Here is a 26459-nt window from a genome sequence, read left to right as displayed (position 1 = left end):
ATGCATCTAAAGTCCTAGATTTATCTTCATGTACATCCCAGTGTCCACATCTTCCAATAAATACATCAGGTAAGCCAATGTGTCATTGCGCAAGACTATCCCACCCCTTACACAACAGTTGTTGAAACACACCACCAGACGTTTCCCTCGGCAAGGGCACATAACTTCCACCACATCAGTCACATCTTAAAGTGAGCCCCATCTCGTCAGTTCCGTCTCTGTGGCGCAATCGGTTAGCGCGTTCGGCTGTTAACCGAAAGGCTGGTGGTTCAAGCCCACCCAGGGACGCACTTGCTTTTTGTAAACATCAGTACTTGGTATTTCGCTCTTTTGGATTTTACAGATGTTTGTAGTTGACGCAAATACATGCTACAATACGATATATCAGTTTAAACAAGTCTCTAACACACTTGATATACATGTATTCATTGATGTCAGGTCGTCATTCTCATGCACAAGAACTCTGTGCACAAAGACGGCAGGAATACAGCCAGCATTCAGTCCTTCAACATTGCCTGTAAAATATCAGCTTCCAATGTGGTCTAGTGGTTAGGATTCCTGGCTTTCACCCAGGCGGCCCGGGTTCGATTCCCGGCATTGGAACAAATTCTTTTACCATCTGACAAGAAATTGAGTTCAATTTCAAGAAGTATATATTAGTCACGTGCAAAGTCAAAAGTAAAAGGCATGCATTTTACGTCATAGGAATAAATTCCTGGCTTGGGAACAATTAATTCATCTCACAAGAAAGTGAGTTCACATCAAGAAGTATACATATGTCATGCGTACAGTCAGAAGTAAAATACATGCATCTAAAGTCCTAGATTTATCTTCATGTACATCCCAGTGTCCACATCTTCCAATAAATACATCAGGTAAGCCAATGTGTCATTGCGCAAGACTATCCCACCCCTTACACAACAGTTGTTGAAACACACCACCAGACGTTTCCCTCGGCAAGGGCACATAACTTCCACCACATCAGTCACATCTTAAAGTGAGCCCCATCTCGTCAGTTCCGTCTCTGTGGTGCAATCGGTTAGCGCGTTCGGCTGTTAACCGAAAGGTTGGTGGTTCAAGCCCACCCAGGGACGCACTTGCTTTTTGTAAACATCAGTACTTGGTATTTCGCTCTTTTGGATTTTACAGATGTTTGTAGTTGACGCAAATACATGCTACAATACGATATATCAGTTTAAACAAGTCTCTAACACACTTGATATACATGTATTCATTGATGTCAGGTCGTCATTCTCATGCACAAGAACTCTGTGCACAAAGACGGCAGGAATACAGCCAGCATTCAGTCCTTCAACATTGCCTGTAAAATATCAGCTTCCAATGTGGTCTAGTGGTTAGGATTCCTTTCACCCAGGCGGCCCGGGTTCGATTCCCGGCATTGGAACAAATTCTTTTACCATCTGACAAGAAATTGAGTTCAATTTCAAGAAGTATATATTAGTCACGTGCAAAGTCAAAAGTAAAAGGCATGCATTTTACGTCATAGGAATAAATTCCTGGCTTGGGAACAATTAATTCATCTCACAAGAAAGTGAGTTCACATCAAGAAGTATACATATGTCATGCGTACAGTCAGAAGTAAAATACATGCATCTAAAGTCCTAGATTTATCTTCATGTACATCCCAGTGTCCACATCTTCCAATAAATACATCAGGTAAGCCAATGTGTCATTGCGCAAGACTATCCCACCCCTTACACAACAGTTGTTGAAACACACCACCAGACGTTTCCCTCGGCAAGGGCACATAACTTCCACCACATCAGTCACATCTTAAAGTGAGCCCCATCTCGTCAGTTCCGTCTCTGTGGCGCAATCGGTTAGCGCGTTCGGCTGTTAACCGAAAGGTTGGTGGTTCAAGCCCACCCAGGGACGCACTTGCTTTTTGTAAACATCAGTACTTCGTATTTCGCTCTTTTGGATTTTACAGATGTTTGTAGTTGACGCAAATACATGCTACAATACGATATATCAGTTTAAACAAGTCTCTAACACACTTGATATACATGTATTCATTGATGTCAGGTCGTCATTCTCATGCACAAGAACTCTGTGCACAAAGACGGCAGGAATACAGCCAGCATTCAGTCCTTCAACATTGCCTGTAAAATATCAGCTTCCAATGTGGTCTAGTGGTTAGGATTCCTTTCACCCAGGCGGCCCGGGTTCGATTCCCGGCATTGGAACAAATTCTTTTACCATCTGACAAGAAATTGAGTTCAATTTCAAGAAGTATATATTAGTCACGTGCAAAGTCAAAAGTAAAAGGCATGCATTTTACGTCATAGGAATAAATTCCTGGCTTGGGAACAATTAATTCATCTCACAAGAAAGTGAGTTCACATCAAGAAGTATACATATGTCATGCGTACAGTCAGAAGTAAAATACATGCATCTAAAGTCCTAGATTTATCTTCATGTACATCCCAGTGTCCACATCTTCCAATAAATACATCAGGTAAGCCAATGTGTCATTGCGCAAGACTATCCCACCCCTTACACAACAGTTGTTGAAACACACCACCAGACGTTTCCCTCGGCAAGGGCACATAACTTCCACCACATCAGTCACATCTTAAAGTGAGCCCCATCTCGTCAGTTCCGTCTCTGTGGCGCAATCGGTTAGCGCGTTCGGCTGTTAACCGAAAGGTTGGTGGTTCAAGCCCACCCAGGGACGCACTTGCTTTTTGTAAACATCAGTACTTGGTATTTCGCTCTTTTGGATTTTACAGATGTTTGTAGTTGACGCAAATACATGCTACAATACGATATATCAGTTTAAACAAGTCTCTAACACACTTGATATACATGTATTCATTGATGTCAGGTCGTCATTCTCATGCACAAGAACTCAATGCACAAAAACGGCAGGAATACAGCCAGCATTCAGTCCTTCAACATTGCCTGTAAAATATCAGCTTCCAATGTGGTCTAGTGGTTAGGATTCCTGGCTTTCACCCAGGCGGCCCGGGTTCGATTCCCGGCATTGGAACAAATTCTTTTACCATCTGACAAGAAATTGAGTTCAATTTCAAGAAGTATATATTAGTCACGTGCAAAGTCAAAAGTAAAAGGCATGCATATTACGTCATAGGAATAAATTCCTGGCTTGGGAACAATTAATTCATCTCACAAGAAAGTGAGTTCACATCAAGAAGTATACATATGTCATGCGTACAGTCAGAAGTAAAATACATGCATCTAAAGTCCTAGATTTATCTTCATGTACATCCCAGTGTCCACATCTTCCAATAAATACATCAGGTAAGCCAATGTGTCATTGCGCAAGACTATCCCACCCCTTACACAACAGTTGTTGAAACACACCACCAGACGTTTCCCTCGGCAAGGGCACATAACTTCCACCACATCAGTCACATCTTAAAGTGAGCCCCATCTCGTCAGTTCCGTCTCTGTGGCGCAATCGGTTAGCGCGTTCGGCTGTTAACCGAAAGGTTGGTGGTTCAAGCCCACCCAGGGACGCACTTGCTTTTTGTAAACATCAGTACTTGATATTTCGCTCTTTTGGATTTTACAGATGTTTGTAGTTGACGCAAATACATGCTACAATACGATATATCAGTTTAAACAAGTCTCTAACACACTTGATATACATGTATTCATTGATGTCAGGTCGTCATTCTCATGCACAAGAACTCTGTGCACAAAGACGGCAGGAATACAGCCAGCATTCAGTCCTTCAACATTGCCTGTAAATTATCAGCTTCCAATGTGGTCTAGTGGTTAGGATTCCTGGCTTTCACCCAGGCGGCCCGGGTTCGATTCCCGGCATTGGAACAAATTCTTTTACCATCTGACAAGAAATTGAGTTCAATTTCAAGAAGTATATATTAGTCACGTGCAAAGTCAAAAGTAAAAGGCATGCATATTACGTCATAGGAATAAATTCCTGGCTTTGGAACAATTAATTCATCTCACAAGAAAGTGAGTTCACATCAAGAAGTATACATATGTCATGCGTACAGTCAGAAGTAAAATACATGCATCTAAAGTCCTAGATTTATCTTCATGTACATCCCAGTGTCCACATCTTCCAATAAATACATCAGGTAAGCCAATGTGTCATTGCGCAAGACTATCCCACCCCTTACACAACAGTTGTTGAAACACATCACCAGACGTTTCCCTCGGCAAGGGCACATAACTTCCACCACATCAGTCACATCTTAAAGTGAGCCCCATCTCGTCAGTTCCGTCTCTGTGGCGCAATCGGTTAGCGCGTTCGGCTGTTAACCGAAAGGTTGGTGGTTCAAGCCCACCCAGGGACGCACTTGCTTTTTGTAAACATCAGTACTTGATATTTCGCTCTTTTGGATTTTACAGATGTTTGTAGTTGACGCAAATACATGCTACAATACGATATATCAGTTTAAACAAGTCTCTAACACACTTGATATACATGTATTCATTAATGTCAGGTCGTCATTCTCATGCACAAGAACTCAATGCACAAAGACGGCAGGAATACAGCCAGCATTCAGTCCTTCAACATTGCCTGTAAAATATCAGCTTCCAATGTGGTCTAGTGGTTAGGATTCCTGGCTTTCACCCAGGCGGCCCGGGTTCGATTCCCGGCATTGGAACAAATTCTTTTACCATCTGACAAGAAATTGAGTTCAATTTCAAGAAGTATATATTAGTCACGTGCAAAGTCAAAAGTAAAAGGCATGCAGTTTACGTCATAGGAATAAATTCCTGGCTTTGGAACAATTAATTCATCTCACAAGAAAGTGAGTTCACATCATGAAGTATACATATGTCATACGTACAGTCAGAAGTAAAATACATGCATCTAAAGTCCTAGATTTATCTTCATGTACATCCCAGTGTCCACATCTTCCAATAAATACATCAGGTAAGCCAATGTGTCATTGCGCAAGACTATCCCACCCCTTACACAACAGTTGTTGAAACACACCACCAGACGTTTCCCTCGGCAAGGGCACATAACTTCCACCACATCAGTCACATCTTAAAGTGAGCCCCATCTCGTCAGTTCCGTCTCTGTGGCTCAATCGGTTAGCGCGTTCGGCTGTTAACCGAAAGGTTGGTGGTTCAAGCCCACCCAGGGACGCACTTGCTTTTTGTAAACATCAGTACTTGATATTTCGCTCTTTTGGATTTTACAGATGTTTGTAGTTGACGCAAATACATGCTACAATACGATATATCAGTTTAAACAAGTCTCTAACACACTTGATATACATGTATTCATTAATGTCAGGTCGTCATTCTCATGCACAAGAACTCAATGCACAAAGACGGCAGGAATACAGCCAGCATTCAGTCCTTCAACATTGCCTGTAAAATATCAGCTTCCAATGTGGTCTAGTGGTTAGGATTCCTGGCTTTCACCCAGGCGGCCCGGGTTCGATTCCCGGCATTGGAACAAATTCTTTTACCATCTGACAAGAAATTGAGTTCAATTTCAAGAAGTATATATTAGTCACGTGCAAAGTCAAAAGTAAAAGGCATGCAGTTTACGTCATAGGAATAAATTCCTGGCTTTGGAACAATTAATTCATCTCACAAGAAAGTGAGTTCACATCAAGAAGTATACATATGTCATGCGTACAGTCAGAAGTAAAATACATGCATCTAAAGTCCTAGATTTATCTTCATGTACATCCCAGTGTCCACATCTTCCAATAAATACATCAGGTAAGCCAATGTGTCATTGCGCAAGACTATCCCACCCCTTACACAACAGTTGTTGAAACACACCACCAGACGTTTCCCTCGGCAAGGGCACATAACTTCCACCACATCAGTCACATCTTAAAGTGAGCCCCATCTCGTCAGTTCCGTCTCTGTGGCGCAATCGGTTAGCGCGTTCGGCTGTTAACCGAAAGGTTGGTGGTTCAAGCCCACCCAGGGACGCACTTGCTTTTTGTAAACATCAGTACTTGATATTTCGCTCTTTTGGATTTTACAGATGTTTGTAGTTGACGCAAATACATGCTACAATACGATATATCAGTTTAAACAAGTCTCTAACACACTTGATATACATGTATTCATTAATGTCAGGTCGTCATTCTCATGCACAAGAACTCAATGCACAAAGACGGCAGGAATACAGCCAGCATTCAGTCCTTCAACATTGCCTGTAAAATATCAGCTTCCAATGTGGTCTAGTGGTTAGGATTCCTGGCTTTCACCCAGGCGGCCCGGGTTCGATTCCCGGCATTGGAACAAATTCTTTTACCATCTGACAAGAAATTGAGTTCAATTTCAAGAAGTATATATTAGTCACGTGCAAAGTCAAAAGTAAAAGGCATGCAGTTTACGTCATAGGAATAAATTCCTGGCTTTGGAACAATTAATTCATCTCACAAGAAAGTGAGTTCACATCAAGAAGTATACATATGTCATGCGTACAGTCAGAAGTAAAATACATGCATCTAAAGTCCTAGATTTATCTTCATGTACATCCCAGTGTCCACATCTTCCAATAAATACATCAGGTAAGCCAATGTGTCATTGCGCAAGACTATCCCACCCCTTACACAACAGTTGTTGAAACACACCACCAGACGTTTCCCTCGGCAAGGGCACATAACTTCCACCACATCAGTCACATCTTAAAGTGAGCCCCATCTCGTCAGTTCCGTCTCTGTGGCGCAATCGGTTAGCGCGTTCGGCTGTTAACCGAAAGGTTGGTGGTTCAAGCCCACCCAAGGACGCACTTGCTTTTTGTAAACATCAGTACTTGATATTTCGCTCTTTTGGATTTTACAGATGTTTGTAGTTGACGCAAATACATGCTACAATACGATATATCAGTTTAAACAAGTCTCTAACACACTTGATATACATGTATTCATTGATGTCAGGTCGTCATTCTCATGCACAAGAACTCTGTGCACAAAGACGGCAGGAATACAGCCAGCATTCAGTCCTTCAACATTGCCTGTAAAATATCAGCTTCCAATGTGGTCTAGTGGTTAGGATTCCTGGCTTTCACCCAGGCGGCCCGGGTTCGATTCCCGGCATTGGAACAAATTCTTTTACCATCTGACAAGAAATTGAGTTCAATTTCAAGAAGTATATATTAGTCACGTGCAAAGTCAAAAGTAAAAGGCATGCAGTTTACGTCATAGGAATAAATTCCTGGCTTTGGAACAATTAATTCATCTCACAAGAAAGTGAGTTCACATCAAGAAGTATACATATGTCATGCGTACAGTCAGAAGTAAAATACATGCATCTAAAGTCCTAGATTTATCTTCATGTACATCCCAGTGTCCACATCTTCCAATAAATACATCAGGTAAGCCAATGTGTCATTGCGCAAGACTATCCCACCCCTTACACAACAGTTGTTGAAACACACCACCAGACGTTTCCCTCGGCAAGGGCACATAACTTCCACCACATCAGTCACATCTTAAAGTGAGCCCCATCTCGTCAGTTCCGTCTCTGTGGCGCAATCGGTTAGCGCGTTCGGCTGTTAACCGAAAGGTTGGTGGTTCAAGCCCACCCAGGGACGCACTTGCTTTTTGTAAACATCAGTACTTGATATTTCGCTCTTTTGGATTTTACAGATGTTTGTAGTTGACGCAAATACATGCTACAATACGATATATCAGTTTAAACAAGTCTCTAACACACTTGATATACATGTATTCATTAATGTCAGATCGTCATTCTCATGCACAAGAACTCTGTGCACAAAGACGGCAGGAATACAGCCAGCATTCAGTCCTTCAACATTGCCTGTAAAATATCAGCTTCCAATGTGGTCTAGTGGTTAGGATTCCTGGCTTTCACCCAGGCGGCCCGGGTTCGATTCCCGGCATTGGAACAAATTCTTTTACCATCTGACAAGAAATTGAGTTCAATTTCAAGAAGTATATATTAGTCACGTGCAAAGTCAAAAGTAAAAGGCATGCAGTTTACGTCATAGGAATAAATTCCTGGCTTTGGAACAATTAATTCATCTCACAAGAAAGTGAGTTCACATCAAGAAGTATACATATGTCATGCGTACAGTCAGAAGTAAAATACATGCATCTAAAGTCCTAGATTTATCTTCATGTACATCCCAGTGTCCACATCTTCCAATAAATACATCAGGTAAGCCAATGTGTCATTGCGCAAGACTATCCCACCCCTTACACAACAGTTGTTGAAACACACCACCAGACGTTTCCCTCGGCAAGGGCACATAACTTCCACCACATCAGTCACATCTTAAAGTGAGCCCCATCTCGTCAGTTCCGTCTCTGTGGCGCAATCGGTTAGCGCGTTCGGCTGTTAACCGAAAGGTTGGTGGTTCAAGCCCACCCAGGGACGCACTTGCTTTTTGTAAACATCAGTACTTGATATTTCGCTCTTTTGGATTTTACAGATGTTTGTAGTTGACGCAAATACATGCTACAATACGATATATCAGTTTAAACAAGTCTCTAACACACTTGATATACATGTATTCATTAATGTCAGGTCGTCATTCTCATGCACAAGAACTCAATGCACAAAGACGGCAGGAATACAGCCAGCATTCAGTCCTTCAGCATTGCCTGTAAAATATCAGCTTCCAATGTGGTCTAGTGGTTAGGATTCCTGGCTTTCACCCAGGCGGCCCGGGTTCGATTCCCGGCATTGGAACAAATTCTTTTACCATCTGACAAGAAATTGAGTTCAATTTCAAGAAGTATATATTAGTCACGTGCAAAGTCAAAAGTAAAAGGCATGCAGTTTACGTCATAGGAATAAATTCCTGGCTTTGGAACAATTAATTCATCTCACAAGAAAGTGAGTTCACATCATGAAGTATACATATGTCATACGTACAGTCAGAAGTAAAATACATGCATCTAAAGTCCTAGATTTATCTTCATGTACATCCCAGTGTCCACATCTTCCAATAAATACATCAGGTAAGCCAATGTGTCATTGCGCAAGACTATCCCACCCCTTACACAACAGTTGTTGAAACACACCACCAGACGTTTCCCTCGGCAAGGGCACATAACTTCCACCACATCAGTCACATCTTAAAGTGAGCCCCATCTCGTCAGTTCCGTCTCTGTGGCGCAATCGGTTAGCGCGTTCGGCTGTTAACCGAAAGGTTGGTGGTTCAAGCCCACCCAGGGACGCACTTGCTTTTTGTAAACATCAGTACTTGATATTTCGCTCTTTTGGATTTTACAGATGTTTGTAGTTGACGCAAATACATGCTACAATACGATATATCAGTTTAAACAAGTCTCTAACACACTTGATATACATGTATTCATTAATGTCAGGTCGTCATTCTCATGCACAAGAACTCAATGCACAAAGACGGCAGGAATACAGCCAGCATTCAGTCCTTCAACATTGCCTGTAAAATATCAGCTTCCAATGTGGTCTAGTGGTTAGGATTCCTGGCTTTCACCCAGGCGGCCCGGGTTCGATTCCCGGCATTGGAACAAATTCTTTTACCATCTGACAAGAAATTGAGTTCAATTTCAAGAAGTATATATTAGTCACGTGCAAAGTCAAAAGTAAAAGGCATGCAGTTTACGTCATAGGAATAAATTCCTGGCTTTGGAACAATTAATTCATCTCACAAGAAAGTGAGTTCACATCAAGAAGTATACATATGTCATGCGTACAGTCAGAAGTAAAATACATGCATCTAAAGTCCTAGATTTATCTTCATGTACATCCCAGTGTCCACATCTTCCAATAAATACATCAGGTAAGCCAATGTGTCATTGCGCAAGACTATCCCACCCCTTACACAACAGTTGTTGAAACACACCACCAGACGTTTCCCTCGGCAAGGGCACATAACTTCCACCACATCAGTCACATCTTAAAGTGAGCCCCATCTCGTCAGTTCCGTCTCTGTGGCGCAATCGGTTAGCGCGTTCGGCTGTTAACCGAAAGGTTGGTGGTTCAAGCCCACCCAGGGACGCACTTGCTTTTTGTAAACATCAGTACTTGATATTTCGCTCTTTTGGATTTTACAGATGTTTGTAGTTGACGCAAATACATGCTACAATACGATATATCAGTTTAAACAAGTCTCTAACACACTTGATATACATGTATTCATTAATGTCAGATCGTCATTCTCATGCACAAGAACTCTGTGCACAAAGACGGCAGGAATACAGCCAGCATTCAGTCCTTCAACATTGCCTGTAAAATATCAGCTTCCAATGTGGTCTAGTGGTTAGGATTCCTGGCTTTCACCCAGGCGGCCCGGGTTCGATTCCCGGCATTGGAACAAATTCTTTTACCATCTGACAAGAAATTGAGTTCAATTTCAAGAAGTATATATTAGTCACGTGCAAAGTCAAAAGTAAAAGGCATGCAGTTTACGTCATAGGAATAAATTCCTGGCTTTGGAACAATTAATTCATCTCACAAGAAAGTGAGTTCACATCAAGAAGTATACATATGTCATGCGTACAGTCAGAAGTAAAATACATGCATCTAAAGTCCTAGATTTATCTTCATGTACATCCCAGTGTCCACATCTTCCAATAAATACATCAGGTAAGCCAATGTGTCATTGCGCAAGACTATCCCACCCCTTACACAACAGTTGTTGAAACACACCACCAGACGTTTCCCTCGGCAAGGGCACATAACTTCCACCACATCAGTCACATCTTAAAGTGAGCCCCATCTCGTCAGTTCCGTCTCTGTGGCGCAATCGGTTAGCGCGTTCGGCTGTTAACCGAAAGGTTGGTGGTTCAAGCCCACCCAAGGACGCACTTGCTTTTTGTAAACATCAGTACTTGATATTTCGCTCTTTTGGATTTTACAGATGTTTGTAGTTGACGCAAATACATGCTACAATACGATATATCAGTTTAAACAAGTCTCTAACACACTTGATATACATGTATTCATTAATGTCAGGTCGTCATTCTCATGCACAAGAACTCTGTGCACAAAGACGGCAGGAATACAGCCAGCATTCAGTCCTTCAACATTGCCTGTAAAATATCAGCTTCCAATGTGGTCTAGTGGTTAGGATTCCTGGCTTTCACCCAGGCGGCCCGGGTTCGATTCCCGGCATTGGAACAAATTCTTTTACCATCTGACAAGAAATTGAGTTCAATTTCAAGAAGTATATATTAGTCACGTGCAAAGTCAAAAGTAAAAGGCATGCAGTTTACGTCATAGGAATAAATTCCTGGCTTTGGAACAATTAATTCATCTCACAAGAAAGTGAGTTCACATCAAGAAGTATACATATGTCATGCGTACAGTCAGAAGTAAAATACATGCATCTAAAGTCCTAGATTTATCTTCATGTACATCCCAGTGTCCACATCTTCCAATAAATACATCAGGTAAGCCAATGTGTCATTGCGCAAGACTATCCCACCCCTTACACAACAGTTGTTGAAACACACCACCAGACGTTTCCCTCGGCAAGGGCACATAACTTCCACCACATCAGTCACATCTTAAAGTGAGCCCCATCTCGTCAGTTCCGTCTCTGTGGCGCAATCGGTTAGCGCGTTCGGCTGTTAACCGAAAGGTTGGTGGTTCAAGCCCACCCAGGGACGCACTTGCTTTTTGTAAACATCAGTACTTGATATTTCGCTCTTTTGGATTTTACAGATGTTTGTAGTTGACGCAAATACATGCTACAATACGATATATCAGTTTAAACAAGTCTCTAACACACTTGATATACATGTATTCATTAATGTCAGATCGTCATTCTCATGCACAAGAACTCTGTGCACAAAGACGGCAGGAATACAGCCAGCATTCAGTCCTTCAACATTGCCTGTAAAATATCAGCTTCCAATGTGGTCTAGTGGTTAGGATTCCTGGCTTTCACCCAGGCGGCCCGGGTTCGATTCCCGGCATTGGAACAAATTCTTTTACCATCTGACAAGAAATTGAGTTCAATTTCAAGAAGTATATATTAGTCACGTGCAAAGTCAAAAGTAAAAGGCATGCAGTTTACGTCATAGGAATAAATTCCTGGCTTTGGAACAATTAATTCATCTCACAAGAAAGTGAGTTCACATCAAGAAGTATACATATGTCATGCGTACAGTCAGAAGTAAAATACATGCATCTAAAGTCCTAGATTTATCTTCATATACATCCCAGTGTCCACATCTTCCAATAAATACATCAGGTAAGCCAATGTGTCATTGCGCAAGACTATCCCACCCCTTACACAACAGTTGTTGAAACACACCACCAGACGTTTCCCTCGGCAAGGGCACATAACTTCCACCACATCAGTCACATCTTAAAGTGAGCCCCATCTCGTCAGTTCCGTCTCTGTGGCGCAATCGGTTAGCGCGTTCGGCTGTTAACCGAAAGGTTGGTGGTTCAAGCCCACCCAGGGACGCACTTGCTTTTTGTAAACATCAGTACTTGATATTTCGCTCTTTTGGATTTTACAGATGTTTGTAGTTGACGCAAATACATGCTACAATACGATATATCAGTTTAAACAAGTCTCTAACACACTTGATATACATGTATTCATTAATGTCAGATCGTCATTCTCATGCACAAGAACTCTGTGCACAAAGACGGCAGGAATACAGCCAGCATTCAGTCCTTCAACATTGCCTGTAAAATATCAGCTTCCAATGTGGTCTAGTGGTTAGGATTCCTGGCTTTCACCCAGGCGGCCCGGGTTCGATTCCCGGCATTGGAACAAATTCTTTTACCATCTGACAAGAAATTGAGTTCAATTTCAAGAAGTATATATTAGTCACGTGCAAAGTCAAAAGTAAAAGGCATGCAGTTTACGTCATAGGAATAAATTCCTGGCTTTGGAACAATTAATTCATCTCACAAGAAAGTGAGTTCACATCAAGAAGTATACATATGTCATGCGTACAGTCAGAAGTAAAATACATGCATCTAAAGTCCTAGATTTATCTTCATGTACATCCCAGTGTCCACATCTTCCAATAAATACATCAGGTAAGCCAATATGTCATTGCGCAAGACTATCCCACCCCTTACACAACAGTTGTTGAAACACACCACCAGACGTTTCCCTCGGCAAGGGCACATAACTTCCACCACATCAGTCACATCTTAAAGTGAGCCCCATCTCGTCAGTTCCGTCTCTGTGGCGCAATCGGTTAGTGCGTTCGGCTGTTAACCGAAAGGTTGGTGGTTCAAGCCCACCCAGGGACGCACTTGCTTTTTGTAAACATCAGTACTTGATATTTCGCTCTTTTGGATTTTACAGATGTTTGTAGTTGACGCAAATACATGCTACAATACGATATATCAGTTTAAACAAGTCTCTAACACACTTGATATACATGTATTCATTAATGTCAGGTCGTCATTCTCATGCACAAGAACTCTGTGCACAAAGACGGCAGGAATACAGCCAGCATTCAGTCCTTCAACATTGCCTGTAAAATATCAGCTTCCAATGTGGTCTAGTGGTTAGGATTCCTGGCTTTCACCCAGGCGGCCCGGGTTCGATTCCCGGCATTGGAACAAATTCTTTTACCATCTGACAAGAAATTGAGTTCAATTTCAAGAAGTATATATTAGTCACGTGCAAAGTCAAAAGTAAAAGGCATGCAGTTTACGTCATAGGAATAAATTCCTGGCTTTGGAACAATTAATTCATCTCACAAGAAAGTGAGTTCACATCAAGAAGTATACATATGTCATGCGTACAGTCAGAAGTAAAATACATGCATCTAAAGTCCTAGATTTATCTTCATGTACATCCCAGTGTCCACATCTTCCAATAAATACATCAGGTAAGCCAATGTGTCATTGCGCAAGACTATCCCACCCCTTACACAACAGTTGTTGAAACACACCACCAGACGTTTCCCTCGGCAAGGGCACATAACTTCCACCACATCAGTCACATCTTAAAGTGAGCCCCATCTCGTCAGTTCCGTCTCTGTGGCGCAATCGGTTAGCGCGTTCGGCTGTTAACCGAAAGGTTGGTGGTTCAAGCCCACCCAGGGACGCACTTGCTTTTTGTAAACATCAGTACTTGATATTTCGCTCTTTTGGATTTTACAGATGTTTGTAGTTGACGCAAATACATGCTACAATACGATATATCAGTTTAAACAAGTCTCTAACACACTTGATATACATGTATTCATTAATGTCAGATCGTCATTCTCATGCACAAGAACTCTGTGCACAAAGACGGCAGGAATACAGCCAGCATTCAGTCCTTCAACATTGCCTGTAAAATATCAGCTTCCAATGTGGTCTAGTGGTTAGGATTCCTGGCTTTCACCCAGGCGGCCCGGGTTCGATTCCCGGCATTGGAACAAATTCTTTTACCATCTGACAAGAAATTGAGTTCAATTTCAAGAAGTATATATTAGTCACGTGCAAAGTCAAAAGTAAAAGGCATGCAGTTTACGTCATAGGAACAAATTCCTGGCTTTGGAACAATTAATTCATCTCACAAGAAAGTGAGTTCACATCAAGAAGTATACATATGTCATGCGTACAGTCAGAAGTAAAATACATGCATCTAAAGTCCTAGATTTATCTTCATGTACATCCCAGTGTCCACATCTTCCAATAAATACATCAGGTAAGCCAATGTGTCATTGCGCAAGACTATCCCACCCCTTACACAACAGTTGTTGAAACACACCACCAGACGTTTCCCTCGGCAAGGGCACATAACTTCCACCACATCAGTCACATCTTAAAGTGAGCCCCATCTCGTCAGTTCCGTCTCTGTGGCGCAATCGGTTAGCGCGTTCGGCTGTTAACCGAAAGGTTGGTGGTTCAAGCCCACCCAGGGACGCACTTGCTTTTTGTAAACATCAGTACTTGATATTTCGCTCTTTTGGATTTTACAGATGTTTGTAGTTGACGCAAATACATGCTACAATACGATATATCAGTTTAAACAAGTCTCTAACACACTTGATATACATGTATTCATTAATGTCAGATCGTCATTCTCATGCACAAGAACTCTGTGCACAAAGACGGCAGGAATACAGCCAGCATTCAGTCCTTCAACATTGCCTGTAAAATATCAGCTTCCAATGTGGTCTAGTGGTTAGGATTCCTGGCTTTCACCCAGGCGGCCCGGGTTCGATTCCCGGCATTGGAACAAATTCTTTTACCATCTGACAAGAAATTGAGTTCAATTTCAAGAAGTATATATTAGTCACGTGCAAAGTCAAAAGTAAAAGGCATGCAGTTTACGTCATAGGAACAAATTCCTGGCTTTGGAACAATTAATTCATCTCACAAGAAAGTGAGTTCACATCAAGAAGTATACATATGTCATGCGTACAGTCAGAAGTAAAATACATGCATCTAAAGTCCTAGATTTATCTTCATGTACATCCCAGTGTCCACATCTTCCAATAAATACATCAGGTAAGCCAATGTGTCATTGCGCAAGACTATCCCACCCCTTACACAACAGTTGTTGAAACACACCACCAGACGTTTCCCTCGGCAAGGGCACATAACTTCCACCACATCAGTCACATCTTAAAGTGAGCCCCATCTCGTCAGTTCCGTCTCTGTGGCGCAATCGGTTAGCGCGTTCGGCTGTTAACCGAAAGGTTGGTGGTTCAAGCCCACCCAGGGACGCACTTGCTTTTTGTAAACATCAGTACTTGATATTTCGCTCTTTTGGATTTTACAGATGTTTGTAGTTGACGCAAATACATGCTACAATACGATATATCAGTTTAAACAAGTCTCTAACACACTTGATATACATGTATTCATTAATGTCAGGTCGTCATTCTCATGCACAAGAACTCTGTGCACAAAGACGGCAGGAATACAGCCAGCATTCAGTCCTTCAACATTGCCTGTAAAATATCAGCTTCCAATGTGGTCTAGTGGTTAGGATTCCTGGCTTTCACCCAGGCGGCCCGGGTTCGATTCCCGGCATTGGAACAAATTCTTTTACCATCTGACAAGAAATTGAGTTCAATTTCAAGAAGTATATATTAGTCACGTGCAAAGTCAAAAGTAAAAGGCATGCAGTTTACGTCATAGGAATAAATTCCTGGCTTTGGAACAATTAATTCATCTCACAAGAAAGTGAGTTCACATCAAGAAGTATACATATGTCATGCGTACAGTCAGAAGTAAAATACATGCATCTAAAGTCCTAGATTTATCTTCATGTACATCCCAGTGTCCACATCTTCCAATAAATACATCAGGTAAGCCAATGTGTCATTGCGCAAGACTATCCCACCCCTTACACAACAGTTGTTGAAACACACCACCAGACGTTTCCCTCGGCAAGGGCACATAACTTCCACCACATCAGTCACATCTTAAAGTGAGCCCCATCTCGTCAGTTCCGTCTCTGTGGCGCAATCGGTTAGTGCGTTCGGCTGTTAACCGAAAGGTTGGTGGTTCAAGCCCACCCAGGGACGCACTTGCTTTTTGTAAACATCAGTACTTGATATTTCGCTCTTTTGGATTTTACAGATGTTTGTAGTTGACGCAAATACATGCTACAATACGATATATCAGTTTAAACAAGTCTCTAACACACTTGATATACATGTATTCATTAATGTCAGATCGTCATTCTCATGCACAAGAACTCTGTGCACAAAGACGGCAGGAATACAGCCAGCATTCAGTCCTTCAACATTGCCTGTAAAATATCAGCTTCCAATGTGGTCTAGTGGTTAGGATTCCTGGCTTTCACCCAGGCGGCCCGGGTTCGATTCCCGGCATTGGAACAAATTCTTTTACCATCTGACAAGAAATTGAGTTCAATTTCAAGAAGTATATATTAGTCACGTGCAAAGTCAAAAGTAAAAGGCATGCAGTTTACGTCATAGGAACAAATTCCTGGCTTTGGAACAATTAATTCATCTCACAAGAAAGTGAGTTCACATCAAGAAGTATACATATGTCATGCGTACAGTCAGAAGTAAAATACATGCATCTAAAGTCCTAGATTTATCTTCATGTACATCCCAGTGTCCACATCTTCCAATAAATACATCAGGTAAGCCAATGTGTCATTGCGCAAGACTATCCCACCCCTTACACAACAGTTGTTGAAACACACCACCAGACGTTTCCCTCGGCAAGGGCACATAACTTCCACCACATCAGTCACATCTTAAAGTGAGCCCCATCTCGTCAGTTCCGTCTCTGTGGCGCAATCGGTTAGCGCGTTCAGCTGTTAACCGAAAGGTTGGTGGTTCAAGCCCACCCAGGGACGCACTTGCTTTTTGTAAACATCAGTACTTGATATTTCGCTCTTTTGGATTTTACAGATGTTTGTAGTTGACGCAAATACATGCTACAATACGATATATCAGTTTAAACAAGTCTCTAACACACTTGATATACATGTATTCATTAATGTCAGATCGTCATTCTCATGCACAAGAACTCTGTGCACAAAGACGGCAGGAATACAGCCAGCATTCAGTCCTTCAACATTGCCTGTAAAATATCAGCTTCCAATGTGGTCTAGTGGTTAGGATTCCTGGCTTTCACCCAGGCGGCCCGGGTTCGATTCCCGGCATTGGAACAAATTCTTTTACCATCTGACAAGAAATAGAGTTCAATTTCAAGAAGTATATATTAGTCACGTGCAAAGTCAAAAGTAAAAGGCATGCATTTTACGTCATAGGAACAAATTCCTGGCTTTGGAACAATTAATTCATCTCACAAGAAAGTGAGTTCACATCAAGAAGTATACATTTGTCATGCGTACAGTCAGAAGTAAAATACATGCATCTAAAGTCCTAGATTTATCTTCATGTACATCCCAGTGTCCACATCTTCCAATAAATACATCAGGTAAGCCAATGTGTCATTGCGCAAGACTATCCCACCCCTTACACAACAGTTGTTGAAACACACCACCAGACGTTTCCCTCGGCAAGGGCACATAACTTCCACCACATCAGTCACATCTTAAAGTGAGCCCCTTCTCGTCAGTTCCGTCTCTGTGGCGCAATCGGTTAGCGCGTTTGGCTGTTAACCGAAAGGTTGGTGGTTCAAGCCCACCCAGGGACGCACTTGCTTTTTGTAAACATCAGTACTTGATATTTCGCTCTTTTGGATTTTACAGATGTTTGTAGTTGACGCAAATACATGCTACAATACGATATATCAGTTTAAACAAGTCTCTAACACACTTGATATACATGTATTCATTAATGTCAGGTCGTCATTCTTTTGCACAAGAACTCTGTGCACAAAGACGGCAGGAATACAGCCAGCATTCAGTCCTTCAACATTGCCTGTAAAATATCAGCTTCCAATGTGGTCTAGTGGTTAGGATTCCTGGCTTTCACCCAGTCGACCCCGGTTCGATTCCCGGCATTGGAACAAATTCTTTTACCATCTGACAAGAAATTGAGTTGAATTTCAAGAAGTATATATTAGTCACGTGCAAAGTCAAAAGTAAAAGGCATGCAGTTTACGTCATAGGAACAAATTCCTGGCTTTGGAACTATTAATTCATCTCACAAGAAAGTGAGTTCACATCAAGAAGTATACATATGTCATGCGTACAGTCAGAAGTAAAATACATGCATCTAAAGTCCTAGATTTATCTTCATGTACATCCCAGTGTCCACATCTTCCAATAAATACATCAGGTAAGCCAATGTGTCATTGCACAAGACTATCCCACCCCTTACACAACAGTTGTTGAAACACACCACCAGACGTTTCCCTCGGCAAGGGCACATAACTTCCACCAAATCAGTCACATCTTAAAGTGAGCCCCATCTCGTCAGTTCCGTCTCTGTGGCGCAATTGATTAGCACGTTCCGCTGTTAACCGAAAGGTTGGTGGTTCAAGCCCACCCAGGGACGCACTTGCTTTTTGTAAACATCAGTACTTGATATTTCGCTCTTTTGGATTTTACAGATGTTTGTAGTTGACGCAAATACATGCTACAATACGATATATCAGTTTAAACAAGTCTCTAACACACTTGATATACATGTATTCATTAATGTCAGGTCGTCATTCTCATGCACAAGAACTCAATGCACAAAGACGGCAGGAATACAGCCAGCATTCAGTCCTTCAACATTGCCTGTAAAATATCAGCTTCCAATGTGGTCTAGTGGTTAGGATTCCTGGCTTTCACCCAGGAGGCCCGGGTTCGATTCCCGGCATTGGAACAAATTCTTTTACCATCTGACAAGAAATAGAGTTCAATTTCAAGAAGTATATATTAGTCACGTGCAAAGTCAAAAGTAAAAGGCATGCAGTTTACGTCATAGGAACAAATTCCTGGCTTTGGAACAATTAATTCATCTCACAAGAAAGTGAGTTCACATCAAGAAGTATACATTTGTCATGCGTACAGTCAGAAGTAAAATACATGCATCTAAAGTCCTAGATTTATCTTCATGTACATCCCAGTGTCCACATCTTCCAATAAATACATCAGGTAAGCCAATGTGTCATTGCGCAAGACTATCCCACCCCTTACACAACAGTTGTTGAAACACACCACCAGACGTTTCCCTCGGCAAGGGCACATAACTTCCACCACATCAGTCACATCTTAAAGTGAGCCCCTTCTCGTCAGTTCCGTCTCTGTGGCGCAATCGGTTAGCGCGTTTGGCTGTTAACCGAAAGGTTGGTGGTTCAAGCCCACCCAGGGACGCACTTGCTTTTTGTAAACATCAGTACTTGATATTTCGCTCTTTTGGATTTTACAGTTGTTTGTAGTTGACGCAAATACATGCTACAATACGATATATCAGTTTAAACAAGTCTCTAACACACTTGATATACATGTATTCATTAATGTCAGGTCGTCATTCTCATGCACAAGAACTCAATGCACAAAGACGGCAGGAATACAGCCAGCATTCAGTCCTTCAACATTGCCTGTAAAATATCAGCTTCCAATGTGGTCTAGTGGTTAGGATTCCTGGCTTTCACCCAGGCGGCCCGGGTTCGATTCCCGGCATTGGAACAAATTCTTTTACCATCTGACAAGAAATAGAGTTCAATTTCAAGAAGTATATATTAGTCACGTGCAAAGTCAAAAGTAAAAGGCATGCATTTTACGTCATAGGAACAAATTCCTGGCTTTGGAACAATTAATTCATCTCACAAGAAAGTGAGTTCACATCAAGAAGTATACATTTGTCATGCGTACAGTCAGAAGTAAAATACATGCATCTAAAGTCCTAGATTTATCTTCATGTACATCCCAGTGTCCACATCTTCCAATAAATACATCAGGTAAGCCAATGTGTCATTGCGCAAGACTATCCCACCCCTTACACAACAGTTGTTGAAACACACCACCAGACGTTTCCCTCGGCAAGGGCACATAACTTCCACCACATCAGTCACATCTTAAAGTGAGCCCCTTCTCGTCAGTTCCGTCTCTGTGGCGCAATCGGTTAGCGCGTTTGGCTGTTAACCGAAAGGTTGGTGGTTCAAGCCCACCCAGGGACGCACTTGCTTTTTGTAAACATCAGTACTTGATATTTCGCTCTTTTGGATTTTACAGTTGTTTGTAGTTGACGCAAATACATGCTACAATACGATATATCAGTTTAAACAAGTCTCTAACACACTTGATATACATGTATTCATTAATGTCAGGTCGTCATTCTCATGCACAAGAACTCAATGCACAAAGACGGCAGGAATACAGCCAGCATTCAGTCCTTCAACATTGCCTGTAAAATATCAGCTTCCAATGTGGTCTAGTGGTTAGGATTCCTGGCTTTCACCCAGGCGGCCCGGGTTCGATTCCCGGCATTGGAACAAATTCTTTTACCATCTGACAAGAAATTGAGTTCAATTTCAAGAAGTATATATTAGTCACGTGCAAAGTCAAAAGTAAAAGGCATGCAGTTTACGTCATAGGAACAAATTCCTGGCTTTGGAACTATTAATTCATCTCACAAGAAAGTGAGTTCACATCAAGAAGTATACATATGTCATGCGTACAGTCAGAAGTAAAATACATGCATCTAAAGTCCTAGATTTATCTTCATGTACATCCCAGTGTCCACATCTTCCAATAAATACATCAGGTAAGCCAATGTGTCATTGCGCAAGACTATCCCACCCCTTACACAACAGTTGTTGAAACACACCACCAGACGTTTCCCTCGGCAAGGGCACATAACTTCCACCACATCAGTCACATCTTAAAGTGAGCCCTATCTCGTCAGTTCCGTCTCTGTGGCGCAATCGGTTAGCGCGTTCGGCTGTTAACCGAAAGGTTGGTGCTTCAAGCCCACCCAGGGACGCACTTGCTTTTTGTAAACATCAGTACTTGATATTTCGCTCTTTTGGATTTTACAGATGTTTGTAGTTGACGCAAATACATGCTACAATACGATATATCAGTTTAAACAAGTCTCTAACACACTTGATATACATGTATTCATTAATGTCAGGTCGTCATTCTCTTGCACAAGAACTCTGTGCACAAAGACGGCAGGAATACAGCCAGCATTCAGTCCTTCAACACTGCCTGTAAAATATCAGCTTCCAATGTGGTCTAGTGGTTAGGATTCCTGGCTTTCACCCAGGCGGCCCGGGTTCGATTCCCGGCATTGGAACAAATTCTTTTACCATCTGACAAGAAATTGAGCTCAATTTCAAGAAGTATATATTAGTCACGTGCAAAGTCAAAAGTAAAAGGCATGCATTTTACGTCATAGGAACAAATTCCTTTGCTTTGGAACAATTAATTCATCTCACAAGAAAGTGAGTTCACATCAAGAAGTATACATATGTCATGCGTACAGTCAGAAGTAAAATACATGCATCTAAAGTCCTAGATTTATCTTCATGTACATCCCAGTGTCCACATCTTCCAATAAATACATCAGGTAAGCCAATGTGTCATTGCGCAAGACTATCCCACCCCTTACACAACAGTTGTTGAAACACACCACCAGACGTTTCCCTCGGCAAGGGCACATAACTTCCACCACATCAGTCACATCTTAAAGTGAGCCCCATCTCGTCAGTTCCGTCTCTGTGGCGCAATCGGTTAGCGCGTTCGGCTGTTAACCGAAAGGTTGGTGGTTCAAGCCCACCCAGGGACGCACTTGCTTTTTGTAAACATCAGTACTTGATATTTCGCTCTTTTGGATTTTACAGATGTTTGTAGTTGACGCAAATACATGCTACAATACGATATATCAGTTTAAACAAGTCTCTAACACACTTGATATACATGTATTCATTAATGTCAGGTCGTCATTCTCATGCACAAGAACTCTGTGCACAAAGACGGCAGGAATACAGCCAGCATTCAGTCCTTCAACATTGCCTGTAAAATATCAGCTTCCAATGTGGTCTAGTGGTTAGGATTCCTGGCTTTCACCCAGGCGGCCCTGGTTCGATTCCCGGCATTGGAACAAATTCTTTTACCATCTGACAAGAAATTGAGTTCAATTTCAAGAAGTATATATTAGTCACGTGCAAAGTCAAAAGTAAAAGGCATGCATTTTACGTCATAGGAATAAATTCCTTTGCTTTGGAACAATTAATTCATCTCACAAGAAAGTGAGTTCACATCAAGAAGTATACATATGTCATGCGTACAGTCAGAAGTAAAATACATGCATCTAAAGTCCTAGATTTATCTTCATGTACATCCCAGTGTCCACATCTTCCAATAAATACATCAGGTAAGCCAATGTGTCATTGCGCAAGACTATCCCACCCCTTACACAACAGTTGTTGAAACACACCACCAGACGTTTCCCTCGGCAAGGGCACATAACTTCCACCACATCAGTCACATCTTAAAGTGAGCCCTATCTCGTCAGTTCCGTCTCTGTGGCGCAATCGGTTAGCGCGTTCGGCTGTTAACCGAAAGGTTGGTGCTTCAAGCCCACCCAGGGACGCACTTGCTTTTTGTAAACATCAGTACTTGATATTTCGCTCTTTTGGATTTTACAGATGTTTGTAGTTGATGCAAATACATGCTACAATACGATATATCAGTTTAAACAAGTCTCTAACACACTTGATATACATGTATTCATTAATGTCAGGTCGTCATTCTCATGCACAAGAACTCTGTGCACAAAGACGGCAGGAATACAGCCAGCATTCAGTCCTTCAACATTGCCTGTAAAATATCAGCTTCCAATGTGGTCTAGTGGTTAGGATTCCTGGCTTTCACCCAGTCGACCCCGGTTCGATTCCCGGCATTGGAACAAATTCTTTTACCATCTGACAAGAAATTGAGTTGAATTTCAAGAAGTATATATTAGTCACGTGCAAAGTCAAAAGTAAAAGGCATGCAGTTTACGTCATAGGAACAAATTCCTGGCTTTGGAACTATTAATTCATCTCACAAGAAAGTGAGTTCACATCAAGAAGTATACATATGTCATGCGTACAGTCAGAAGTAAAATACATGCATCTAAAGTCCTAGATTTATCTTCATGTACATCCCAGTGTCCACATCTTCCAATAAATACATCAGGTAAGCCAATGTGTCATTGCGCAAGACTATCCCACCCCTTACACAACAGTTGTTAAAACACACCACCAGACGTTTCCCTCGGCAAGGGCACATAACTTCCACCACATCAGTCACATCTTAAAGTGAGCCCCATCTCGTCAGTTCCGTCTCTGTGGCGCAATCGGTTAGCGCGTTCGGCTGTTAACCGAAAGGTTGGTGGTTCAAGCCCACCCAGGGACGCACTTGCTTTTTGTAAACATCAGTACTTGATATTTCGCTCTTTTGGATTTTACAGATGTTTGTAGTTGACGCAAATACATGCTACAATACGATATATCAGTTTAAACAAGTCTCTAACACACTTGATATACATGTATTCATTAATGTCAGGTCGTCATTCTCATGCACAAGAACTCTGTGCACAAAGACGGCAGGAATACAGCCAGCATTCAGTCCTTCAACATTGCCTGTAAAATATCAGCTTCCAATGTGGTCTAGTGGTTAGGATTCCTGGCTTTCACCCAGTCGACCCCGGTTCGATTCCCGGCATTGGAACAAATTCTTTTACCATCTGACAAGAAATTGAGTTGAATTTCAAGAAGTATATATTAGTCACGTGCAAAGTCAAAAGTAAAAGGCATGCAGTTTACGTCATAGGAACAAATTCCTGGCTTTGGAACTATTAATTCATCTCACAAGAAAGTGAGTTCACATCAAGAAGTATACATATGTCATGCGTACAGTCAGAAGTAAAATACATGCATCTAAAGTCCTAGATTTATCTTCATGTACATCCCAGTGTCCACATCTTCCAATAAATACATCAGGTAAGCCAATGTGTCATTGCGCAAGACTATCCCACCCCTTACACAACAGTTGTTGAAACACACCACCAGACGTTTCCCTCGGCAAGGGCACATAACTTCCACCACATCAGTCACATCTTAAAATGAGCCCCATCTCGTCAGTTCCGTCTCTGTGGCGCAATCGGTTAGCGCGTTCGGCTGTTAACCGAAAGGTTGGTGGTTCAAGCCCACCCAGGGACGCACTTGCTTTTTGTAAACATCAGTACTTGATATTTCGCTCTTTTGGATTTTACAGATGTTTGTAGTTGACGCAAATACATGCTACAATACGATATATCAGTTTAAACAAGTCTCTACCACACTTGATATACATGTATTCATTAATGTCAGGTCGTCATTCTCATGCACAAGAACTCTGTGCACAAAGACGGCAGGAATACAGCCAGCATTCAGTCCTTCAACATTGCCTGTAAAATATCAGCTTCCAATGTGGTCTAGTGGTTAGGATTCCTGGCTTTCACCCAGGCGGCCCTGGTTCGATTCCCGGCATTGGAACAAATTCTTTTACCATCTGACAAGAAATTGAGTTCAATTTCAAGAAGTAATTATTAGTCACGTGCAAAGTCAAAAGTAAAAGGCATGCATTTTACGTCATAGGAATAAATTCCTTTGCTTTGGAACAATTAATTCATCTCACAAGAAAGTGAGTTCACATCAAGAAGTATACATATGTCATGCGTACAGTCAGAAGTAAAATACATGCATCTAAAGTCCTAGATTTATCTTCATGTACATCCCAGTGTCCACATCTTCCAATAAATACATCAGGTAAGCCAATGTGTCATTGCGCAAGACTATCCCACCCCTTACACAACAGTTGTTGAAACACACCACCAGACGTTTCCCTCGGCAAGGGCACATAACTTCCACCACATCAGTCACATCTTAAAGTGAGCCCTATCTCGTCAGTTCCGTCTCTGTGGCGCAATCGGTTAGCGCGTTCGGCTGTTAACCGAAAGGTTGGTGCTTCAAGCCCACCCAGGGACGCACTTGCTTTTTGTAAACATCAGTACTTGATATTTCGCTCTTTTGGATTTTACAGATGTTTGTAGTTGACGCAAATACATGCTACAATACGATATATCAGTTTAAACAAGTCTCTAACACACTTGATATACATGTATTCATTAATGTCAGGTCGTCATTCTCATGCACAAGAACTCTGTGCACAAAGACGGCAGGAATACAGCCAGCATTCAGTCCTTCAACATTGCCTGTAAAATATCAGCTTCCAATGTGGTCTAGTGGTTAGGATTCCTGGCTTTCACCCAGTCGACCCCGGTTCGATTCCCGGCATTGGAACAAATTCTTTTACCATCTGAGAAGAAATTGAGTTCAATTTCAAGAAGTATATATTAGTCACGTGCAAAGTCAAAAGTAAAAGGCATGCAGTTTACGTCATAGGAACAAATTCCTGGCTTTGGAACTATTAATTCATCTCACAAGAAAGTGAGTTCACATCAAGAAGTATACATATGTCATGCGTACAGTCAGAAGTAAAATACATGCATCTAAAGTCCTAGATTTATCTTCATGTACATCCCAGTGTCCACATCTTCCAATAAATACATCAGGTAAGCCAATGTGTCATTGCGCAAGACTATCCCACCCCTTACACAACAGTTGTTGAAACACACCACCAGACGTTTCCCTCGGCAAGGGCACATAACTTCCACCACATCAGTCACATCTTAAAGTGAGCCCCATCTCGTCAGTTCCGTCTCTGTGGCGCAATCGGTTAGCGCGTTCGGCTGTTAACCGAAAGGTTGGTGCTTCAAGCCCACCCAGGGACGCACTTGCTTTTTGTAAACATCAGTACTTGATATTTCGCTCTTTTGGATTTTACAGATGTTTGTAGTTGACGCAAATACATGCTACAATACGATATATCAGTTTAAACAAGTCTCTAACACACTTGATATACATGTATTCATTAATGTCAGGTCGTCATTCTCATGCACAAGAACTCTGTGCACAAAGACGGCAGGAATACAGCCAGCATTCAGTCCTTCAACATTGCCTGTAAAATATCAGCTTCCAATGTGGTCTAGTGGTTAGGATTCCTGGCTTTCACCCAGTCGACCCCGGTTCGATTCCCGGCATTGGAACAAATTCTTTTACCATCTGACAAGAAATTGAGTTCAATTTCAAGAAGTATATATTAGTCACGTGCAAAG

At 41.8% G+C, this 26459-nt stretch overlaps 42 non-coding genes across 42 annotated transcripts; all 42 read left to right on the top strand.

Moving 5' to 3' along the window:
• Window positions 1-214: 214 nt before the first annotated feature.
• On the top strand, window positions 215-288 carry Trnan-guu (transfer RNA asparagine (anticodon GUU)). Its single transcript has one exon. It is a non-coding gene; the product is annotated as a tRNA-Asn (tRNA).
• A 243-nt stretch (window positions 289-531) lies between these two features.
• Window positions 532-603, top strand: Trnae-uuc (transfer RNA glutamic acid (anticodon UUC)). The gene has a single exon. It is a non-coding gene; the product is annotated as a tRNA-Glu (tRNA).
• A 1219-nt stretch (window positions 604-1822) lies between these two features.
• Window positions 1823-1896, top strand: Trnan-guu (transfer RNA asparagine (anticodon GUU)). Its single transcript has one exon. It is a non-coding gene; the product is annotated as a tRNA-Asn (tRNA).
• Window positions 1897-2624: 728 nt separating this feature from the next.
• Window positions 2625-2698, top strand: Trnan-guu (transfer RNA asparagine (anticodon GUU)). Its single transcript has one exon. It is a non-coding gene; the product is annotated as a tRNA-Asn (tRNA).
• Window positions 2699-2941: 243 nt separating this feature from the next.
• Window positions 2942-3013, top strand: Trnae-uuc (transfer RNA glutamic acid (anticodon UUC)). Its single transcript has one exon. It is a non-coding gene; the product is annotated as a tRNA-Glu (tRNA).
• Window positions 3014-3430: 417 nt separating this feature from the next.
• Trnan-guu (transfer RNA asparagine (anticodon GUU)) lies at window positions 3431-3504 on the top strand. Its single transcript has one exon. It is a non-coding gene; the product is annotated as a tRNA-Asn (tRNA).
• Window positions 3505-3747: 243 nt separating this feature from the next.
• Trnae-uuc (transfer RNA glutamic acid (anticodon UUC)) lies at window positions 3748-3819 on the top strand. Its single transcript has one exon. It is a non-coding gene; the product is annotated as a tRNA-Glu (tRNA).
• Window positions 3820-4236: 417 nt separating this feature from the next.
• Window positions 4237-4310, top strand: Trnan-guu (transfer RNA asparagine (anticodon GUU)). The gene has a single exon. It is a non-coding gene; the product is annotated as a tRNA-Asn (tRNA).
• A 243-nt stretch (window positions 4311-4553) lies between these two features.
• Trnae-uuc (transfer RNA glutamic acid (anticodon UUC)) lies at window positions 4554-4625 on the top strand. Its single transcript has one exon. It is a non-coding gene; the product is annotated as a tRNA-Glu (tRNA).
• Window positions 4626-5359: 734 nt separating this feature from the next.
• Window positions 5360-5431, top strand: Trnae-uuc (transfer RNA glutamic acid (anticodon UUC)). Its single transcript has one exon. It is a non-coding gene; the product is annotated as a tRNA-Glu (tRNA).
• A 417-nt stretch (window positions 5432-5848) lies between these two features.
• Trnan-guu (transfer RNA asparagine (anticodon GUU)) lies at window positions 5849-5922 on the top strand. Its single transcript has one exon. It is a non-coding gene; the product is annotated as a tRNA-Asn (tRNA).
• Window positions 5923-6165: 243 nt separating this feature from the next.
• On the top strand, window positions 6166-6237 carry Trnae-uuc (transfer RNA glutamic acid (anticodon UUC)). Its single transcript has one exon. It is a non-coding gene; the product is annotated as a tRNA-Glu (tRNA).
• A 734-nt stretch (window positions 6238-6971) lies between these two features.
• Trnae-uuc (transfer RNA glutamic acid (anticodon UUC)) lies at window positions 6972-7043 on the top strand. The gene has a single exon. It is a non-coding gene; the product is annotated as a tRNA-Glu (tRNA).
• Window positions 7044-7460: 417 nt separating this feature from the next.
• Window positions 7461-7534, top strand: Trnan-guu (transfer RNA asparagine (anticodon GUU)). Its single transcript has one exon. It is a non-coding gene; the product is annotated as a tRNA-Asn (tRNA).
• Window positions 7535-7777: 243 nt separating this feature from the next.
• Trnae-uuc (transfer RNA glutamic acid (anticodon UUC)) lies at window positions 7778-7849 on the top strand. The gene has a single exon. It is a non-coding gene; the product is annotated as a tRNA-Glu (tRNA).
• A 417-nt stretch (window positions 7850-8266) lies between these two features.
• Window positions 8267-8340, top strand: Trnan-guu (transfer RNA asparagine (anticodon GUU)). Its single transcript has one exon. It is a non-coding gene; the product is annotated as a tRNA-Asn (tRNA).
• Window positions 8341-8583: 243 nt separating this feature from the next.
• Trnae-uuc (transfer RNA glutamic acid (anticodon UUC)) lies at window positions 8584-8655 on the top strand. The gene has a single exon. It is a non-coding gene; the product is annotated as a tRNA-Glu (tRNA).
• Window positions 8656-9072: 417 nt separating this feature from the next.
• Window positions 9073-9146, top strand: Trnan-guu (transfer RNA asparagine (anticodon GUU)). The gene has a single exon. It is a non-coding gene; the product is annotated as a tRNA-Asn (tRNA).
• Window positions 9147-9389: 243 nt separating this feature from the next.
• Trnae-uuc (transfer RNA glutamic acid (anticodon UUC)) lies at window positions 9390-9461 on the top strand. Its single transcript has one exon. It is a non-coding gene; the product is annotated as a tRNA-Glu (tRNA).
• A 417-nt stretch (window positions 9462-9878) lies between these two features.
• On the top strand, window positions 9879-9952 carry Trnan-guu (transfer RNA asparagine (anticodon GUU)). Its single transcript has one exon. It is a non-coding gene; the product is annotated as a tRNA-Asn (tRNA).
• Window positions 9953-10195: 243 nt separating this feature from the next.
• On the top strand, window positions 10196-10267 carry Trnae-uuc (transfer RNA glutamic acid (anticodon UUC)). The gene has a single exon. It is a non-coding gene; the product is annotated as a tRNA-Glu (tRNA).
• A 734-nt stretch (window positions 10268-11001) lies between these two features.
• On the top strand, window positions 11002-11073 carry Trnae-uuc (transfer RNA glutamic acid (anticodon UUC)). Its single transcript has one exon. It is a non-coding gene; the product is annotated as a tRNA-Glu (tRNA).
• Window positions 11074-11490: 417 nt separating this feature from the next.
• On the top strand, window positions 11491-11564 carry Trnan-guu (transfer RNA asparagine (anticodon GUU)). The gene has a single exon. It is a non-coding gene; the product is annotated as a tRNA-Asn (tRNA).
• Window positions 11565-11807: 243 nt separating this feature from the next.
• Trnae-uuc (transfer RNA glutamic acid (anticodon UUC)) lies at window positions 11808-11879 on the top strand. The gene has a single exon. It is a non-coding gene; the product is annotated as a tRNA-Glu (tRNA).
• Window positions 11880-12296: 417 nt separating this feature from the next.
• Trnan-guu (transfer RNA asparagine (anticodon GUU)) lies at window positions 12297-12370 on the top strand. The gene has a single exon. It is a non-coding gene; the product is annotated as a tRNA-Asn (tRNA).
• A 243-nt stretch (window positions 12371-12613) lies between these two features.
• Trnae-uuc (transfer RNA glutamic acid (anticodon UUC)) lies at window positions 12614-12685 on the top strand. Its single transcript has one exon. It is a non-coding gene; the product is annotated as a tRNA-Glu (tRNA).
• Window positions 12686-13419: 734 nt separating this feature from the next.
• On the top strand, window positions 13420-13491 carry Trnae-uuc (transfer RNA glutamic acid (anticodon UUC)). Its single transcript has one exon. It is a non-coding gene; the product is annotated as a tRNA-Glu (tRNA).
• Window positions 13492-13908: 417 nt separating this feature from the next.
• Trnan-guu (transfer RNA asparagine (anticodon GUU)) lies at window positions 13909-13982 on the top strand. Its single transcript has one exon. It is a non-coding gene; the product is annotated as a tRNA-Asn (tRNA).
• Window positions 13983-14225: 243 nt separating this feature from the next.
• Window positions 14226-14297, top strand: Trnae-uuc (transfer RNA glutamic acid (anticodon UUC)). Its single transcript has one exon. It is a non-coding gene; the product is annotated as a tRNA-Glu (tRNA).
• Window positions 14298-14714: 417 nt separating this feature from the next.
• Window positions 14715-14788, top strand: Trnan-guu (transfer RNA asparagine (anticodon GUU)). The gene has a single exon. It is a non-coding gene; the product is annotated as a tRNA-Asn (tRNA).
• A 243-nt stretch (window positions 14789-15031) lies between these two features.
• On the top strand, window positions 15032-15103 carry Trnae-uuc (transfer RNA glutamic acid (anticodon UUC)). Its single transcript has one exon. It is a non-coding gene; the product is annotated as a tRNA-Glu (tRNA).
• Window positions 15104-15520: 417 nt separating this feature from the next.
• On the top strand, window positions 15521-15594 carry Trnan-guu (transfer RNA asparagine (anticodon GUU)). Its single transcript has one exon. It is a non-coding gene; the product is annotated as a tRNA-Asn (tRNA).
• A 243-nt stretch (window positions 15595-15837) lies between these two features.
• On the top strand, window positions 15838-15909 carry Trnae-uuc (transfer RNA glutamic acid (anticodon UUC)). Its single transcript has one exon. It is a non-coding gene; the product is annotated as a tRNA-Glu (tRNA).
• Window positions 15910-16643: 734 nt separating this feature from the next.
• On the top strand, window positions 16644-16715 carry Trnae-uuc (transfer RNA glutamic acid (anticodon UUC)). Its single transcript has one exon. It is a non-coding gene; the product is annotated as a tRNA-Glu (tRNA).
• Window positions 16716-17449: 734 nt separating this feature from the next.
• Window positions 17450-17521, top strand: Trnae-uuc (transfer RNA glutamic acid (anticodon UUC)). Its single transcript has one exon. It is a non-coding gene; the product is annotated as a tRNA-Glu (tRNA).
• Window positions 17522-19061: 1540 nt separating this feature from the next.
• Trnae-uuc (transfer RNA glutamic acid (anticodon UUC)) lies at window positions 19062-19133 on the top strand. The gene has a single exon. It is a non-coding gene; the product is annotated as a tRNA-Glu (tRNA).
• Window positions 19134-19867: 734 nt separating this feature from the next.
• Window positions 19868-19939, top strand: Trnae-uuc (transfer RNA glutamic acid (anticodon UUC)). The gene has a single exon. It is a non-coding gene; the product is annotated as a tRNA-Glu (tRNA).
• Window positions 19940-20673: 734 nt separating this feature from the next.
• Window positions 20674-20745, top strand: Trnae-uuc (transfer RNA glutamic acid (anticodon UUC)). Its single transcript has one exon. It is a non-coding gene; the product is annotated as a tRNA-Glu (tRNA).
• Window positions 20746-21479: 734 nt separating this feature from the next.
• Trnae-uuc (transfer RNA glutamic acid (anticodon UUC)) lies at window positions 21480-21551 on the top strand. The gene has a single exon. It is a non-coding gene; the product is annotated as a tRNA-Glu (tRNA).
• A 418-nt stretch (window positions 21552-21969) lies between these two features.
• Window positions 21970-22043, top strand: Trnan-guu (transfer RNA asparagine (anticodon GUU)). The gene has a single exon. It is a non-coding gene; the product is annotated as a tRNA-Asn (tRNA).
• A 1539-nt stretch (window positions 22044-23582) lies between these two features.
• Window positions 23583-23656, top strand: Trnan-guu (transfer RNA asparagine (anticodon GUU)). Its single transcript has one exon. It is a non-coding gene; the product is annotated as a tRNA-Asn (tRNA).
• Window positions 23657-24388: 732 nt separating this feature from the next.
• Window positions 24389-24462, top strand: Trnan-guu (transfer RNA asparagine (anticodon GUU)). The gene has a single exon. It is a non-coding gene; the product is annotated as a tRNA-Asn (tRNA).
• Window positions 24463-26459: the final 1997 nt, after the last annotated feature.

The sequence above is a fragment of the Haliotis asinina genome, chromosome 3 (genome assembly GCF_037392515.1).
Source record: "Haliotis asinina isolate JCU_RB_2024 chromosome 3, JCU_Hal_asi_v2, whole genome shotgun sequence".
Classification (NCBI taxonomy): Eukaryota; Metazoa; Mollusca; class Gastropoda; order Lepetellida; family Haliotidae; genus Haliotis; species Haliotis asinina.
Note: the sequence above shows the minus strand (reverse complement) of the source record. Positions and strands in the feature narration are given on the sequence as shown.